The sequence below is a fragment of the Dreissena polymorpha genome, chromosome 5 (genome assembly GCF_020536995.1).
Source record: "Dreissena polymorpha isolate Duluth1 chromosome 5, UMN_Dpol_1.0, whole genome shotgun sequence".
Classification (NCBI taxonomy): domain Eukaryota; kingdom Metazoa; phylum Mollusca; class Bivalvia; order Myida; family Dreissenidae; genus Dreissena; species Dreissena polymorpha.
Window position 1 is genome coordinate 44,124,926 of NC_068359.1, and position 18,114 is coordinate 44,143,039.

General features: G+C 35.4%; 1 protein-coding gene across 1 annotated transcript in view; it reads right to left on the reverse strand.

The window, feature by feature from the left end:
* LOC127831375 (ubiquitin carboxyl-terminal hydrolase 19-like) overlaps window positions 1–18,114 on the reverse strand; it is a 75,106-nt gene that overhangs the window by 11,447 nt on the left and 45,545 nt on the right. The gene's annotated exons all lie outside the window — the stretch shown is intronic.

An 18,114-nucleotide genomic window follows, 5' to 3' on the forward strand; every position in this document is an offset into this window, starting at 1 on the left:
TCATATTCAATAATTTATAAGACGATCTTTCAAAAATAATTAAGAGGGCCATGATGGCCCTGTATTGCTCCACTGTTTAAAAAAAAAAAAAAAAACGTGCAATGGGCATGGGTTGAAATGTACTCAAGCATGTGACTTTCTCTTTCTATCCCTTGTCCCACTGGGCGCTTAAAGTTGGAAGGCTGAGCATTTTTATATATGGAAAATGTTACTACCGTGTTAACTAAACAGACTAAATAGCCTGGGAATTGTTGCACAGGTCCTTTGCTTATAACGTAGGTACATTTATCTCTCCAAAAGATATTGTCGTTCTTTCTATTTCACATATTTTTAGATGCTGAAGATCAAATCTATGCATTTGATTTGAACAGATTCACCAGACCCATATGAATCAAAATGCCTTAACCCTTTACCAAACGATACATTTTGGACTTTCCCAATATGAAAGAGGTAGCAGAGGACATTTAAATTGTAATGGAATCTGATGGAAATGATCAGGTAGGGTAGAAATAATTGTGATAAAAGGAGAAATTGCTCATCTTGAGCAATTCTCCTTCATCACAATTATTTATAAAGTCGTCAGGTACAAACCTGTAAAATCCTGTTAGTGTTTGGCTAAGGGTTAATAATCTCTGGTTCCTTCTTAAGAGCCTTTCACACATTTATAACAAATACAATAGTAGCATCTTTCTTTGTAAAGCATCATCTCAAAATATAACAAGGGCTGTTTGTAAAACATGCATTCCCCCCATATGGGCTGTCAGTTGTAGTGGCATCCATTGTGTGAATACTTTATTTGGCACTGTGACCTTGACCTTTGACCTAGTGACCTAAAAATCAATAGGGGTCATCTGTGAGTCATGATCAATGAACCTATGAAGTTTCATGATCCTAGGCGTATTAGCTTTCTTGAGTTATCATCCGGAAACCATTTTACTGTGTAAAGTCACCGTGACCTTCACCTTTGACCTAGTGACCTGAACGTCAATAGGGGTCATTTGCGTGTCATGATCAATGTACCTATTAAGTTTCATGATCCTAGGCATAAGCCTTCTTGAGTTATCATCCGGAAACCATTTTTCTAAGTTGAGTCACCGTGACCTTGACCTTTGACCAAGTGACCTGAAAATCAATAGGAGTCATCTGCGAGTCATGATCAAAGTACCTATCAAGTTTCCTGATACTAGGCATAAGCGTTCTTGAGTTATCATCCAGAAACCATTTTACTATTTCAATGTACCTATGAAGTTTCGTGATCCTAGGCATAAGCGTTCTTGAGTTATCATCCGGAAACCATTTGACTATTTTGGGTCACGGTGACCTTCACCTTTGACCTAGTGACCTGAAAATCAAAAGGGGTCATCTGCGAGTCATGATCAATGCACCTATGAAGTTTCATGACCCTAGGCATAAGCGTTCTTGAGTTACCATCCGAAAACCATTTTACTATTTCGGGTCACTGTGACCTTGACCTTTGACCTAGTGACCTGAAAATCAATACGGGGTCATCTGCGAGTCATGAACAAATTTGGTAGAGGACTATTAGATATCACTACATACCAAATTTAGTAGCCCTAGGCTCTATAATTATGAACAAGAAGATTTTTAAAGTTTGCACAAAATAGGCCTTATTTAAGCATATGTTCATTTTTGTGACCCCCGGGCAGGGTCAAGTTTGACCCCCGGGTGCATAATTTGAACAAACTAAGTAGAGACCTATTAGATGTCACTACATACTGAATTTGGTAGAAATAGGCCCAATAGTTATGGACAAGAAGATTTTTAAAGTTTTCACAAAATGGGCCCAATATAAGCATATGTTCAATTTTGTGACCCCTGGGAAACAGTCAAATTTGATCCCAGGGGCTTAATTTGAACAAACTTGGTAGAGGACTATTAGATGTCATTACATACCAAATTTGGTAGCCCTATGCCATACGGTTATGGACAAGAAGATTTTTAAAGTTTGCACAAAATATGCCGTATATAAGCAAATTTTCAATTTTTTGACCACCCTGGGTCAAATTTGACCCCAGGGGCATAATTTGAAGAAACTTGGTCGAGGACTATAAGATGTCACTACATATTAAATTTGGTAGCCCTAGGCCCAATGGTAATGGACAAGAAGATTTTTTAAAAGTTTTCACAAAATAGGCCTTATATAAGCAAATTTGCAATTTTTTTACCCCCCAGGGCAGGGTCAAATTTGACCCCAGGGACATAATTTGAAGAAACTTGGTAGAGGACTATAAGATGTCACTACATACCAAATTTAGGAGCCCTAGGCCCTATGGTTATGGACAAGAAGATTTCTAAAGTTTTCACAAAATAGGCCTTAATATATAAACAAATTTTCAATTTTTTGACCACCCGGGGCAGGGTAAAATTTGACCCCAGGGGCATAATTTGAAGAAACTTGGTAGAGGACTATAAGATGTCACTACATACCAAATTTGGTAGCACTAGGCCCAATGGTTATGGACCAGATGATTTTTAAAGTTTTCACAAAATAGGTTATATAAGCAAATTTTCAATTTGTTGACCCCCCGGGGCAGTGTCAAATTTAACCCCAGGGGCATAATTTGAAGAAAGTTGGTAGAGGACTATAAGATGTCACTACATACCAAATTTGGTAGTTCTAGGCTCAATGGTTATGGACAAGAAGATTTTTAAAGTTTTCACAAAATATGCCTTATATAAGCAAATTTTTAATTTTCGACCCCCAGGGGCAGGGTCAAATTTGACCCCAGGAGCATAATTTGAACAAATTTGGAAGAGGTTCACCCCAGGAACATTCCTGAGAAATAACATCAGAATTGGACAAGTAGTTTAGGAGAAGAAGATGTTTAAAGAAAAAGTTAATGCACGGATGGACGCACGACTGACACAGGACCATGACATAAGCACCGCTGGCCTCTGGCCAGTGGAGCTTAAGACGGAAAAAAAAAAAAAATTTTTGGGGCGGGGGCTGGGGGGGGGGGGAGAGGGGGGTATAATGTGGGGAGTGGTAAGTTATTAGATGTTTACCAAAAAAAATTGGTGGGGGGGGGGTTGGGGGTAGGGGGAAGTAAGAGGGGGGTATAATGTGGGGTGGGGGTAATTTATTAGATGTTTAAAAAAATAAAAAAAATGGGGGGTGGGGGGGGGGTGGGGGAAGGTAGGGGGGTGGGGGTGAGAGGGGGTATAATGTAGGGCGGGGTAATTTATTAGATGATTAAAAAAATTAAATTGGGGGGGGGGGGGGGGGGTAGGGGTAGAGGGGTGAGAGAGGGGTATAATGTGGTAATTTATTAGATGTTTAAAAAAAACTGGGGGGTGAGAGGGGGGGGGGGTATAATTTGGGGTGCGGTAATTTATTAGATGTTTACAAAAAAATGTTTTTTTTTTTTTGGGGGGGGGGGATGGGGGGGGGGGGGGGGGTAGGGGGAGTGAGAGGGGGTATAATGTGGGTGTGGTAATTTATTAGATGTTTAAAAAAAATTGGGGGGGTTGGGGGGTAGGGGGGGTGGGGGTGTCATGTGGGTAGTGGTAATTTATTAGATGATGTTTAAAAAAAAAATTGGGGGTGAGGTTGGGGGGAGGGGGGAAGGGATTCTGGTAGGGGCGTGGGGTATTGTTTGGGTGGAATCCATTGTGGTTTTCAGGTAAGTGTTGTTTTGTCAAAGTAATAATAAAATGTGATCATGAAAAAAAACAAATGATTTCACACTGACATGAACAAATATCCTATATTTATTAAACATGAAATTTAAACTTAATGCATTTGTTTCCACTGTATATAAGAAAGATATAATAGTGTATTACCTCCCCTGTCCTGCTTATATTTATATAAATTATCAAAATTAAACATTAACACAATATTTAATATACAAAAAATCTCATATTCTGATAATATTTTTACTGATCCACTTTATTTTACTCAAATGATGATGTTTCATTGGACTGATAATTAGAGATTTAGGATTACAGACCAGTTGCTTCAGTTATATTGTTCAGAGTTCGCCCTGTTTGCCGCGTATGCGTTCTTGAGTTATCATCCAAAAACCATTTGACTATTTTGGGTCACCGTGACCTTGACCTTTGACCTAGTGACCTCAAAATCAATAGGGGTCATCTGCGAGTCATGATCAATGTACCTATGAAGTTTCATGATCCTAGGCCCAAGCATTCTTGAGTTATCATCCGGAAACCACCTGGTGGACGGACCGACCGACAGACAGACCGACCGACATGTGCAAAGCAATATACCCCCTCTTCTTTGAAGGGGGGCATAAATATACATTCAACCACACTGTCTTGCATAAATAAATGTAACAATTATTGTTCAATTTTGTTCAATTCATACAATTTTGTTATTTACCAATGCATTTGTTAATTACTCTCCATTCAAAATCACCAAGGTATAATATATACTGGCAGATCATTTGTTTCTTTTTTTTCTTCAAGTTCCAGACACTTAGAACAGCATTTATTACATTTCATAAATAATCACAATTTCAACATCACTTAGACTTTTATCTGTGAATTGAGGCATCTCCATAAAAAAAATTAAGAAAATTTTATTTAAAGATCAGCCATTCACTTAGCTGGTGACCTTTTCTTTCCATTTCAAAAAGGCATTTTAACATTAGACGTTTCCTTTCATTAGATTCAGTCATGTTTTGATAAAACACTGAAAGCTGAATATGAGTTATTATTCATAATTATAGTTTTATGTTTGATAAAAGCATTCTTTATAAATTAAGCAACAGCTTAATACTTTTTGAAAGAAAGAAAGTGTGCATACTGTTCTGGTTATGTTTAAAGTGTGCATACTGTTCTGGTTATGTATAAAGTGTGCATACTGTTCTGGTTATGTATAAAGTGTGCATACTGTTCTGGTTATGTATAAAGTGTGCATAATGTTCTGGTTATGTATAAAGTGTGCAGCAACTTCAGAGGTTTTTTACCAGGGATTTAATTGAATGTATATTAATAATAAACCCCAGAACAAATATCAAGAGAGAAATTCTTATGGCTACAGTAAAATTTCCTATACAATACAGGACAAAACATACAAAATGACATAAAACATCAAAATGATCAAAGCTGAAGACACTCCCTGGAAGCGTAATGCAAAGCCTTTAGGGTTTCAACTAGCTGAATGACATGTTGAGCCTCATGCAAAGCCTTTAGGGTTTCAACTAGCTGAATGACATGTTGAGCCTCATGCTAAGCCCAGAATTAAAGGGACCTTTTCACAGATTTTGGCATGTTTTGAAGTTTGTTATTAAATGCTTTATATTGATAAATGTAAACATTGGATCTAAAAAGCTCCAATAAAAAATCAAAAATAAAATAAAACAAGAGGGCCATGATGGCCCTGAATCGCTCACCTGCTACATCAACTTAAATTCTATCAGACCCATATACAATCCCAAGCCAGATTTCACTAATTAATACATTCTGACAAAATTTCAATAAGACGTGTTGAATACTGTGACCTCTTTCATCTACACAAGGTTTTACTAGAATTGGCCCGGGGACCTAATTTTTGACCCCAGATGACCCATATACGATCCAAAATCAGATATTATCAAGATAAACATTCTGACCATATTTCATTATGATCAGATGAAAACTGTGACCTCTACTGTCTACACAAGGTTTTTATTTTATTTGACCTAGTGACCTAGTTGTCGACCCCAGATGACCCAAACACAATCCCAACCCAGATTTCATCAAGATAAACATTATGACCAAATTTTATAAAGATTGGATGAAAACTGTGACCTCTACTGTCTACACAAGGTTTTTCTATTATTTGACCTAGTGACCTAGTTTTCGACCCCAGATGACCCAAATACTATCCCAACCCAGATTTCATCAAGATAAACATTTTGACAAAATTTCATAAAGATTGGATGAAAACTGTGACCCCTATTGTCTATGTAACAGGTCTATAAAATTAGTGTTGTGTAACCGATGTATTGTATGTAAGGTGGTTCGGTTGTGACAAGTTCGACACACAGAAATTCCGATTTATAATGCTTGGTTTTATATTTCGAGATTGAAGGCTTGAATATCATTGGGAATCTTCCATGTTTTATTACATCTTTGTGACAGCTATGGTCATCTTTGTTTAAAGGTATCTGTCCCTGTGTATTTCCTGCATTTATGGCCCAACTCGCTTCTATTTTCTTCTTTCCTTTTTGATAAAAATCTTGTGCTGTCAATAACTTTTACATTGGTTGTTGCACATCACTTTCACCTTGAAATATTAATATTACAGCAGTCACAGTGCTAACCTCCCCAAGGCTGAGAGAGACCAGATCGAGAGTAGCTTATACTCCGTAAGTAATATGTGCAGTTTGTCAAAGTAAAGATGTATAAACACTATTGTTTTTGTCACTGTGTTGTTTTCAGGATACCTATGTTTTAAGATAATTAATATGTTATCTTAATATGCCATTTGTATGTAAATATGTTGATTGGAACCACCACACAGCATACCATTATGTTTTAAAGATGAATATTAGTTTGATGTGTATGTATTATTATTGAGTATGGTTACCACGGTAACCACCTATAACTTGTAACCTTATTATTAAATATGCTTATTGGTAATTTGTATATTTTCAGGACGTTCAGTTACAGATCAGTTTCAACGCTCAAATATTTATTATATATCCACTCAATAAACTTGTAACTGTCAGTGCCTTTGTTGGGATTCTGCCCCACATTTTGGAGCTGCCAGTGTTACATCTACACAAGGTTTTTCTATTATTTGACCTAGTGACCTAGTTTTTGACCCCCGATGACCCAAATACAATCCCAACCCAGATTTCATCAAGATAAACATTCTGACCAAATTTCATAAAGATTGGATGAAAACTGTGACCTTTATTGTCTACACAAGGTTTTTCTATTAGTTGACCTAGTGACCTAATTTTTGACCCCAGATGACCCAAATACAATCCCAACCCAGATTTCATCAAGATAAACATTCTGACCAAATTTCATAAAGATTGGATGAAAACTGACCTCTATTGTCTACACAACGTTTTTCTATTATTTGACCTAGTGACCTAGTTTTTGACCCCAGATGACCCAATTACAATCCAAACCCAGATTTGATCAAGATAAACATTCTGACCAAATTTCATAAAGATTGGATGAAAACTGTGATCTCTACTGTCTACACAAACAAATTGTTGACGAACACACGCACAATGGACGCTGGACATCACACGGTCACATAAGCTCACCATGTCAGTTCGTGACAGGTGAGCTAAAAAGGAAACAAGAGGGCCAAGATGGCCCTAGTTCGCTCACCTAAGAGGAGTCGGTTCATTCAATCTTTACCAAACGTCAAACTTGACCTAGATATTGTCCAGACAAACATCCTGGTCAAGTTTCATCATTATTGAACCAAAACTCTGGCATATGGAGTGATTTAGTTTTTGTAAGATTTGACCTGGTGACCTTTATTTTGAGTTGACCCCCCTTAACAAACATCAAATAAATATTATGACCAAGATTCATCAAATCTGAAACAAAATTGTGACCTCTAGAGTGTTTACAAGGATTTTGTATAATATAATGAAAATTTTGACAATCTAAAGGCAATAATTATGGCATTAATTATGTGATATATATAAAACCAATCTTTTCACCAAGTTTCATGATGATTGGGCAAAAAATGTGACTTCTAGAGTGTTCACAAGCTTTTTTTACTATATAAATATGAGAAAACGCCCCCCCCCCCCCCCCCCGACAGCCATGTTATTCAACTGACTGGAACCATTTTCAAACTCAACTCTCATATCAAGGAAACAAATGTTCTGACCAAATTTCATCAAAATTGGGCCAAAAATGTGACTTCTAGAGTGTTCACATGTTTTCACTATATACATATAGAGAAAAATGCCCCGCCCACTGGCAGCCATGTTTTTTCACCAATCTGGACCATTTTCAAACTCGTCCGAGATATCAATAAAACCAATGTTTTGACCATTTTATATGATGATTGGGCAAAAATTGTGACTTCTAGAGTGTTTATAAGGTTTCTCTATAGCCAAATAAGGAAAACTGCCCCACCCTCCCCCGGCAGCCATATTATTCAACTGACCAGAACCATTTTCAAACTCAACTCTCAATCAAGGAAACAAATGTTCTGACCAAATTTCATGAAAATTGGGCCAAAAATGTGACTTCTAGAGTGTTCACATGTTTTCACTATATACATATAAAGAAAAATGCCCCGCCCACTGGCGGCCATGTTTATCACCGATCTGGACCATTTTCAAACTTGTCCGAGATATTAATAAAACTAATGTTTTGACTAACTTTCATGATGATTGGGCAAAAGTTGTGACTCAACTCTCATATCAAGGAAACAAATGTTTTGACCAAATTTCATGAAAATGGGCCAAAAATGTGACTTCTAGAGTGTTCACATGTTTTCACTATATACATATAGAGAAAAATGCCCCACCCGCTGGTAACCATGTTTTTTCACCAATCTGGACCATTTTCGAACTCGTTCGAGATATCAATAAAACCAATGTTTTGACCAACTTCCATGATGATTGGGCAAAAATGGTGACTTCTAGAGTGTTTACAAGGTTTCTCTATAGCCAAATAAGGAAAACTGCCCCCCCCCCCCTGGCAGCCATGTTATTCCACTGACCGGAACCATTTTCGAACTCAATTCTCATATCAAAGAAACAAATGTTCTGATTAAATTTCATGAAAACTTGGCCAAAAATGTGACTTCTAGAGTGTTCACATGTTTTCACTATATACATACCGTAATTACTTTATGTTTTCGGACACTCTAAGTTTTCGGACACCCCATTTTTAGCAAAAAATAATTATTTTTTGTGACTCTTAATTTTCGGACACACGAGTTTTCGTCCATAATTAATGTCTCTAAGTTTTCGGACAATATATTTTACAGCGCTATGTTACCAAATTTCGGTCCTGTTTTCGATATCTAATGACACTTCGATCATGGGGTTTTACAACCAGATTAACATCATAAAACATGGCAGGTGCATGTCTGAGGGCAACAATCCATTACACTTGCGTTATGGGGTAAATAACCCTGTAAACCGGTATTAAACAATGGTTTCGCCCGATATAATAAGCAGAGCTCCAGATAAGGGTCGTATTTTCGTAATTACGAATTATTTTCAAGTTCGTTACGTATTTATTTTAAAATCTTGTCGTACCATTAAGAATTACAAAATCAAGTTACGAATATTATTTTTACATCGGTTCGTATCGATTTTATTGAGTTCGTTTCGCGTATTAAAGATCTTTGCGGTGCTTATATAGAATGGTTATCGGGTTTGTTTAACAATGCGCATTTTTTCCAATAAAAGCGGCGTATGCAGTCTATCTGTCAAAAAACAATGGCGGCGCCCAAAGAGCGTCCTAAAAAACTGCAAAGCGTCCAAAAACACGCTTTTAACATATTGTACGCAAAGTGAGCCGAAGTTAAATGTTTAGAAAGACATTATAGAAAAGATCTTATACGATGTTGTATGTTCAGTTGCCGACACAGTCGGAAAAGCTAAACAAAAACGCGACACAACGGGTCAAAACTTAAACACACAAAAAAACATTGAACGAGTGGAAGAGACAAGTCCCGTGGCTAATCGTTGAAAAGATTGAATGGGAGACCCGTTTTAATTGTAAAATATGTAAAAATTCATCTAAGGCATGGAATCTAAGCACGGTTTGGGCATATGAAGGTATTTGAAAAATAAAATTGTATAATACTGAAAAGACACTGTTGAACTCGTATAAATAAAGTTGGTAGTATGTTTATTTTGATTTTTTTTGCATGAAAATAACCATTATTATTTATTTTTAGGTCATTAAGAAAAAATAAGAATTATTTTCCAAAACTTAGTAGTAACGTTAAAAATAAAATTTCAGAGTTAAGAATTCTTTTTGAAACTCTGGTAGTAATTTAAGAATTTCACAAAACCTTATCTGGAGCTCTGAATAAGCGTTATGACAATTACCAGGGGAAGTGCCAATAAACAATTCAATTATCTACCGCAGTGGTACTACACATTCTCAGTTAAATAACTGTGACAAATACTTAACGCTTCAAAGTGTGATGCACACTATTGCATGTTTTACGAACAATGGAAGGTGTTAGACAACAACTATCGGAAATTAACAAACAAAAAAAATCATAGTTTGCTTGTTTTTATTGCGTTAATTACAGGTTCATACTAGCGAGTATCGGTACATCACATGCTCATCTTTGAACTCGTTTGTCAAAGTACAGCCTTGTAGTAACTTTCTGTCAATTAAATTAAGCATTTAAAATTACTTCAAATGCAGTGCAAACATTTATAACTGTTATTTATACTATATGGCATGGTATTTTACAAGCGCGTGCTATTACCCGTAGTCGTTGATACAATTTACGCTATTTTCAGTTACTTCAATATTCGACTCCAAGTTTTCAGACATCTGTATTTTGTGAATATTTTTCGTATCTAAGTTTTCGGACACGAATTTTTTTTATTATTTTCAAGTGTCCCAAAACATAGAGTTATTACGGTATAGAGAAAAATGCCCCGCCCACTGGCGGCCATGTTTTTTTCACCGATCTGGACCATTTTCAAACTCGTCCAAAATATCAATAAAACCAATGTTTTGACCAACTTTCATGATGATTGGGCAAAAATTGTAACTTCTAGAGTTTTTACAAGGTTTCTCTATAGCCAAATAGGGAAAATTGCCCCTGCCACTGGCGGCCATGTTTTTCAACGGACCAGAACCACTTTTGCACTCAACCAACATATCATTAAGACAAACATTTTGACTAAGTTACATGAAGATTGGGCATGAAATGTGACTTCTACAGTGTTTACAAGTTTTTTCCTTTTTTTGACCTAGTGACCTAGTTTTTGACCCAGTTTCAAACTTGACCGAGATTTCATTGGGACAAAGCTTCTGACCAAGTTTCATGAAGATTGGACAATAAATGTGACCTCTAGCTTGTTTACGAACAAATGTGGACGGAGGACAGACTGACGGACGGACGTACGACGGACGGATGTACGACGGACAAAGACCGGTCACAAAAGCTCACCTGACCAATCAGGTGAGCTAAAAAAGCTTGATAATGGACAAAGTAAAGTTTTAAAAAAGCTCCTTTATATCCAATTTTGAATTTGAAGTGTGTCTTTCACATTTGAGTAAAGAAACAAGTGCAACATCCTTAACTAAGTTTATAGTGTCATGATGAACATAATTGTGCCAAGTCGTTTTAAACTCTATCAGTATTTGGCAAAGTTATGTCTCAGAAAGGAATTTCCAAGCTGCAAAAATTTTCTTCTGTGTGTGGCCTTGACCTTTGAGGTAAGGGAACAGTTGTAACACATTAAATGTCATTGCCTCATGCATGTCATTTGTGGTAAAATATGTTTAAATACAATGACAAAGTTAATGTTCCAAAAGCTGTTTTATAACAAAATTTGACCTTAAAACTCTAAAAAGAAATCTGGACTTTTGAAGTAAGGAGATAAGTTTTACAATTGACTTGTCTTAACAAGGATTGCATTTGTGCTAAGTTATTTCAAAATCCACAAATGAATTGCTAAGTAATGGCGAAGACCATTTTCAAGCTATTAAAGGTAAAATTTGACTTAAGACCTCTAAGTGTGACCTTGTCCTTTCGGGTAGGGGGGAGAATTTTTACATGTGACACATCAACATATGATGGTTTACTTTTGTGCCAAATTATTAATTAAGAGCACCGCATAACAGATGCCAACGCTCGTCTGCGGGTGCCGTTTTGAATTAATGAAAGCTTATCAGAATTTTTTTTATTTTTTTTAGAGCTCACAGTGACCTTGACCTTTGACCTAGTGACCCCAAAATGGGTGTGGTGTGTTGAACTCATCAAGGTGCAGCTACATATGAAGTTTCAAAGTTGAAGGAGGAAGCACTTTGATTTAAGAGCCAATGTTAAGGTTTTAGCACGACGCCTATGGCGGGCGACACGACACGAACTGGCTATGACAATACCTCGTTTTTTTTTCCCTTGCCTGACCTAGTACATGTTAGACATTCAAGGGATGATCGAAATTAGAAACTTGTCAGCCCAAAATGGCGGATTAAATAATTTTTAGGTTTTCCCAACAAAGTATTTATAGAACATATGCCAAATACAGCTGAATACACACTATGCCGATTGTGAAATACGAGTGTACTGAACAGCTAGTTCACCGGCTGTTGATTGGTCAAATATTATCTTTTAAACAAGATGTGTTTGTGAAACACTATGTCCCCCCCATATATTTGACGTTGAAGGATGACCTTGACCTTTCACCACTCAGAATGTGCAGCTCCATGAGATACACATGCATGCCAAATATAAAGTTGCTATCTTCAATATTGCAAAAGTGTATATTAAATGAGCGATTATGACCCATATATTTGACCTTTGACCTTGAAGGATGACCTTGACCTTTCACCACTCAAAATCTGAAGCTCAATGAGATACATAAGCATGCCATATAAGAAGTTGCTATCTTCAATATCGCAAAAGTTATGGCAAATGTTAAAGTTTGACGCAAACCAACAAACCAACAGACAGGGCAAAAACAATATGTCCCCCACGATAGTGGTGGGGGACATAAAAAATGGGAATCATAAGTCCATGTTCAGTGCAAAATTTTCTAGAAATATCTTTGGCTCCCTGCATCTTGCCAACAAGTAAATAAGTGTATGCTTCAAGCCGGGCTCTGAACATTGGCCTTAATTTGTGTTTACATTTTGTTTAACATTTTGTCTCTTTTTTTTTATATTTCACTTTGGTCTGCCAGAATAACCTAAGGCCTGGAAGACAATTCTGACCAGTCAGACCAAATGTCAGACTGAAGGCTGTTGAGTTTCAGAAAGTCTGATAAACCAATTATTTCTATAATCAGTCTAATTCTGTTGGTTATTTCAATACAAAATTGGCACCATTGTAATATTCTACGCAACCAACAAAACTAATTTAAGTATTTGAATCACCACACAAGTGTTATTTTCCATTTGTTGCATTACCTATACATCATATCATTATTTTATATAAAACAAACAATGCTTTACATGAAATGACGAGAATGGCCAATTGTTTCTTTTGCCACAAAAAGTAGTCTATCTATTGTCATAATATTCAAGCAAAATGTGTCCTAACTTGCAGGCTTTTCAGCAGCACCTTTGAAAAAAACTAGGAGAAAACTATGAAAATTATTTACAAAAAACTAGGAAAAAACTAGGAAAATGTAGGAAGGTTGAAACAAAAACTAGGAGTTACTACTAAGAAGTTTATTACCTTTTCAACTTTTCCCTACCTGATTGCCACAGTAACTGTGCACATTTCTTACAACAGGACTGTTAAGCTGACTAATGGCTATATTCTAGAACGTCACTCAACCTCCACCTCGACTCAACCTTGACTAAGGAAGGCTCGAGGGCGCCTTTGGTTAGTTTGAGTCAAGGAAGTGATTGGTATTCGCAGTGTTTACTTAGTTGAGGAGAGCTGGAGGAGTTGACAAAGCGCGAATGTGTTTTGTTTGGCACCTATTGTATACAATCCATTCAATAGCAAAATGTCAAAATAAATTGGTTTACAACAATATACATGTGTAATTTAAATATTCATAGGTGTGAAAAAATGTTTGTTTTGAATAACACGAGCGACCCTATTTTTGTTGCGACCCTAAAATTTGCTTTGCTATTTTGAATCAACTTTTTAACAGAAAATTGTTTGTTTGGGGGCATTTTCTTATGTCCAACTTTACATCTAGAGTTAGAAAGGATGTTGCATAGACATTATGAAGATTTCTGTCTATGGATATCGTTGGTGCATTATGACGTTGCTTGCTTTAAAGTAAACAGGTTCAATGAAAAACAAACAAAAATACGCTTACCTAACTTCCCTTATTTTTTTGGCGATTTAAGTGGAAACAAACACCTTTTTTTATCATATACTAGTTATATATTACAATCAAATATTTTTATATGAAAACAATTTCATTAATGGTTTTGTTCAATATGGTATATGGTATGTGACAAATGTTAATGCTATGATATAACAACACCACTTGTTTTTTGACTGCTTGCATTGACACAAATATTTTGTATATTTCAGTGATTCTATAGGTATTTTTTTTATATTCTTTATGTATACAACTTGATACAAAAATTTAAAAGGCCAATGCGTACGAAAATAACAAGGGAATGGGTAGCATATTCGAAGCGCGACTTTACCAGAAACATAATTACTAGTAGTATCATCATTATTGTTTTTTTAGATTCAAAGTCTTTAATGTGTGGCCTCAGTAAGGCCAGAATTTTTTTATGAAATGATTTTCGGACCCGCCGACTCTAATTTTTGACGAAACCAAAAAAATAAAAATAAAAATCTTGATTTTTTTCGGATGCCAAAAGGTAGCTTTTAAACACGAAACGCTTGCAGGGTTTAAGAAAAAGTTCAAATGAGTTATAAATCATCATAATAAACCCAGTTTTAATTAGCCACATTAATACGTGAACATCCTTCATCATGTACATGTGCTGGAATTTACCAAACGCAACGCCATCATTGTTTGTTCAAGAACGCTATGTACAACACTTTCATCAGCAAAGTTTGCTAATTTCCCAATAATTATGCAACCGTCAAATGAAATCCTGAATGGAATCGATTTGTAAGTAAATATTTTATTATTTCTTTACAATTTTATAAAATTGATAGTATTCAAATGACTAAAAATTATTATGAAAGCAATAAGAAAAGAACGATTTTAATTTAACAGGTGCTCGAAATGCGTAACCCATTTAAGCCTATCAACTTTAAACCTTCCATATTTTACGCACAAATACGGTCATATTTTAGAGAATAAAATTTTATGTGTTGTTTAATGCATTTGTAGTGAAGAATTTGTGCATATAATATGTGTTTTTTCGTAATTTTCAATGGGTACGAAATGGGTACGAAACTTTGGTTTTGTTCCGAACTGGTTCGTACCAAAAGTTCAAAAATCGCAAAATCAACAGTTTTTAAAACGATTTCAAGCCATGAATCCCCAAATTAAATAGTGAAGTTTATGGGGTTTATTATCGGATTAACGGCTCCTTTATGACGTTGAACTTTCAATTATGTTATCCTGAGATAAACTGTCAAGTAGATCAATAATTATAACTATTATTCGGGACGCTATTTCTTTAATCAATACCATGACAAAAACACATGTTAACTTGTTTCAACGGGCATTTGTGAGCATTTATGTTTAACAGTTCCATTATTATAATGTTCTGTGAACGATATATTATAGTTAAGATACCAACTATTTCTGAAATCAAAAGTAGGTCTTTCCCTCGATGTACTATATATTTCGGATATGTTAAAATTCGGACATATAAAGATAGTGATATTTATGTGTTGATTTGTTGTATGTAGTTTGTAAAAATATGTTTTGTGTTATTTCAGACACCAAGAATGGATGGTGGCAATTATCCTGGGCCTTTCTGTCAAGAAATAGATGTGAAAAATATTTATTTAATTAAACCTGGAAAGCGACCACCACAGCTAACAGAAAACCTTTTTACAATAGGTGTTGTTTTAGAATTTGTAAAATTTGATAATAAACAGAAGTTGATGTATATCATGTCCAAATGACCAAATGTAACTGTTTAACGAATTGAGATGCTTTATTTTCTGATGTTGGAATTATTTTTCCTTTCAGATGATGTACATTTGTGTGATTCTAGGTTGTAATAAATAATTCTAAAACATTTATGCAGCATACTGTTACATTATTGTAAACGTTATTATATAATGTTGGTTATCTAGTTTATCAAGTGGAATTATATAAAAAAAAAGCTTATTAAGACTTATGAAGGTACTTAATATTGTTATTAATGTATTAACATACTTCTCAAAGTAATAAAAATATAGTCAATGCCTTTATTTAGTAATGTCGTAAGGTTCCTTAAATGATTGCTCTTATTAATAAAGTTGGAATTACCTGCGGTTTTCACAACGGGATAAAGTGGCGACAACTTTTTTTTGGGCCAGTTCCACGCACGAAGTCCGCAAAACGCACAGGTACTATGACCAAAATGCTCAGCCAAAAAAATCACCAACAAGTTTATTATGGACAGGTGAAACAAGAGCACCGCATTCTGGGTGCCACGCTCAGCTGTGAAAGCTTGTCAGAATATTTTTTTATAATTTTTTTTTAGAGGTCACACTGACCTTGACCTCTGACCTAGTGACCCAACAAGAGATGTGTTTATCAGAAACACAATGCCCCCTACTGCGCCGCATTGAAATAAAATTTTTATTTATCATTTGGCAGGTATAGAAATCATCTCCCTTTTAAGGTTATTACTTCCCTTGAATTTTGTCCAATCCAACCGGGGGGGGGGGGGGGGGGGGGGTCTCACAGTCAATTATGACCATGTCAGACATCACTGACAACCAAGGCCTGTGGTTTAAAAGAGATCGTAACCAGAGTTGATCATGTATCTATGGACATAAGTCCACAGGTATGTAATGAACATCAAAGAAATTATAATTATATCATATAAAAAAAAACTTTGACAAATCAATCATTTGGGTTATAAATAATCAAAATAATAAATCTGTACAGTAACTGTGAAAAGAACTTCAATTCTTGGTAAGGAAATATATAATATGAGATTTATAATGATATAAATTACTTCCCTTAAAAATAATTGTCTGTAACAAATCTCTATTTTTAGTAGCAAATAATTAAAAGCCACTACTGTGACTGTAGATTCACCACTCAAAATGTGCAGCTCCATGAGATACACATGCATGCCAAATATATAAAGTGGCTATGTTTAATATTGAATAATTTTCTCCCTTTTTAAAGCTTATTACTTCCCTTAAATCTGTATTTTTTACCATAAACCGTAAAGGATGACCTTGACCTTTCACCACAATGTGTTTGTCAGAAACACAATGCCGCCTACTGTGCCACTTTGATTTATTTAACAAAAATATATACGTGGGCAGGTCAGATAACTATGTCCATTTAAAGCTTATTACGGTACTTCCCTTGACTTTGTTTTTTCGACCCTAGACCTTGAAGGATGATGTTCACCTTGAAATTTTACCACTCAAAATGTGCAGCTCAATGAGATACACATGCATGCCAAATATCAAGGTGCTATCTTCAATATTTAAAAAGTTATTGCCAATGTTAAGGTTTTGCCACGACGCCTACGGCGGACGACAAGCTGGCTTATATATAATGACAATAGCTCGGGTTTTCTCCGAAAACAGCCTTGCTAAAAATTGCATACCTTTTGAACCAGTTAAGATATTTTTAAAAATTCAAACTAATTTAAAAACTGTACATTAAGACCTACAGTCTGATTATGATCATTTTGCACATCAACATGTTTGAAAACAACCAGTGTTGTTGCTTATTAAAAAGAACTTCATACCATAACATTTTTAAAATGAGTGCATATTTGGTCACCTATCTTTTTTTTTCTTTTTTTTCCGTCCTCCTACCAGACACTTTCAGAAAAAAAATCAGAAAATCATTTAATTAAAAAATTCTGGCCTAAGTAGCCACAATATCTGCACGGTCTGCAATACAATAAAACTATGGTGTGCTATTAATACTTGCTATCTTAACTATAAGGATTCTATCTTCTATGTTGAAAATAATAAATTTTCTAAACACTTACGAAACCACATCACAAACTAAAAAGCCATAGACCTGAACTCAATCACGCCATAAGCATGTACGAAAGATCCTTTTTAAATGTGAACATGTGATGTGATACAACTATCGGACTAACAAATGTATATTCATGTGCTGGCTATATAACATTGATTAAATGCTGTTAAAATTATGTTGGGTAATAAAGTATGATTTAACGCAGCTTCCACTTTGATTTATGAAATTAAAATCATTTTTCGGCATGAACATGTACTATTCTCATAATCATTAAAGTGATTTTAACATATATCTATCTGTTATTGTTTTATCACAATATGTTGAAAGAACACCAAATATTCAAGAAACAAGAGCTTTCACCATAGGATGACTTATGCCCCCTATAAACGCT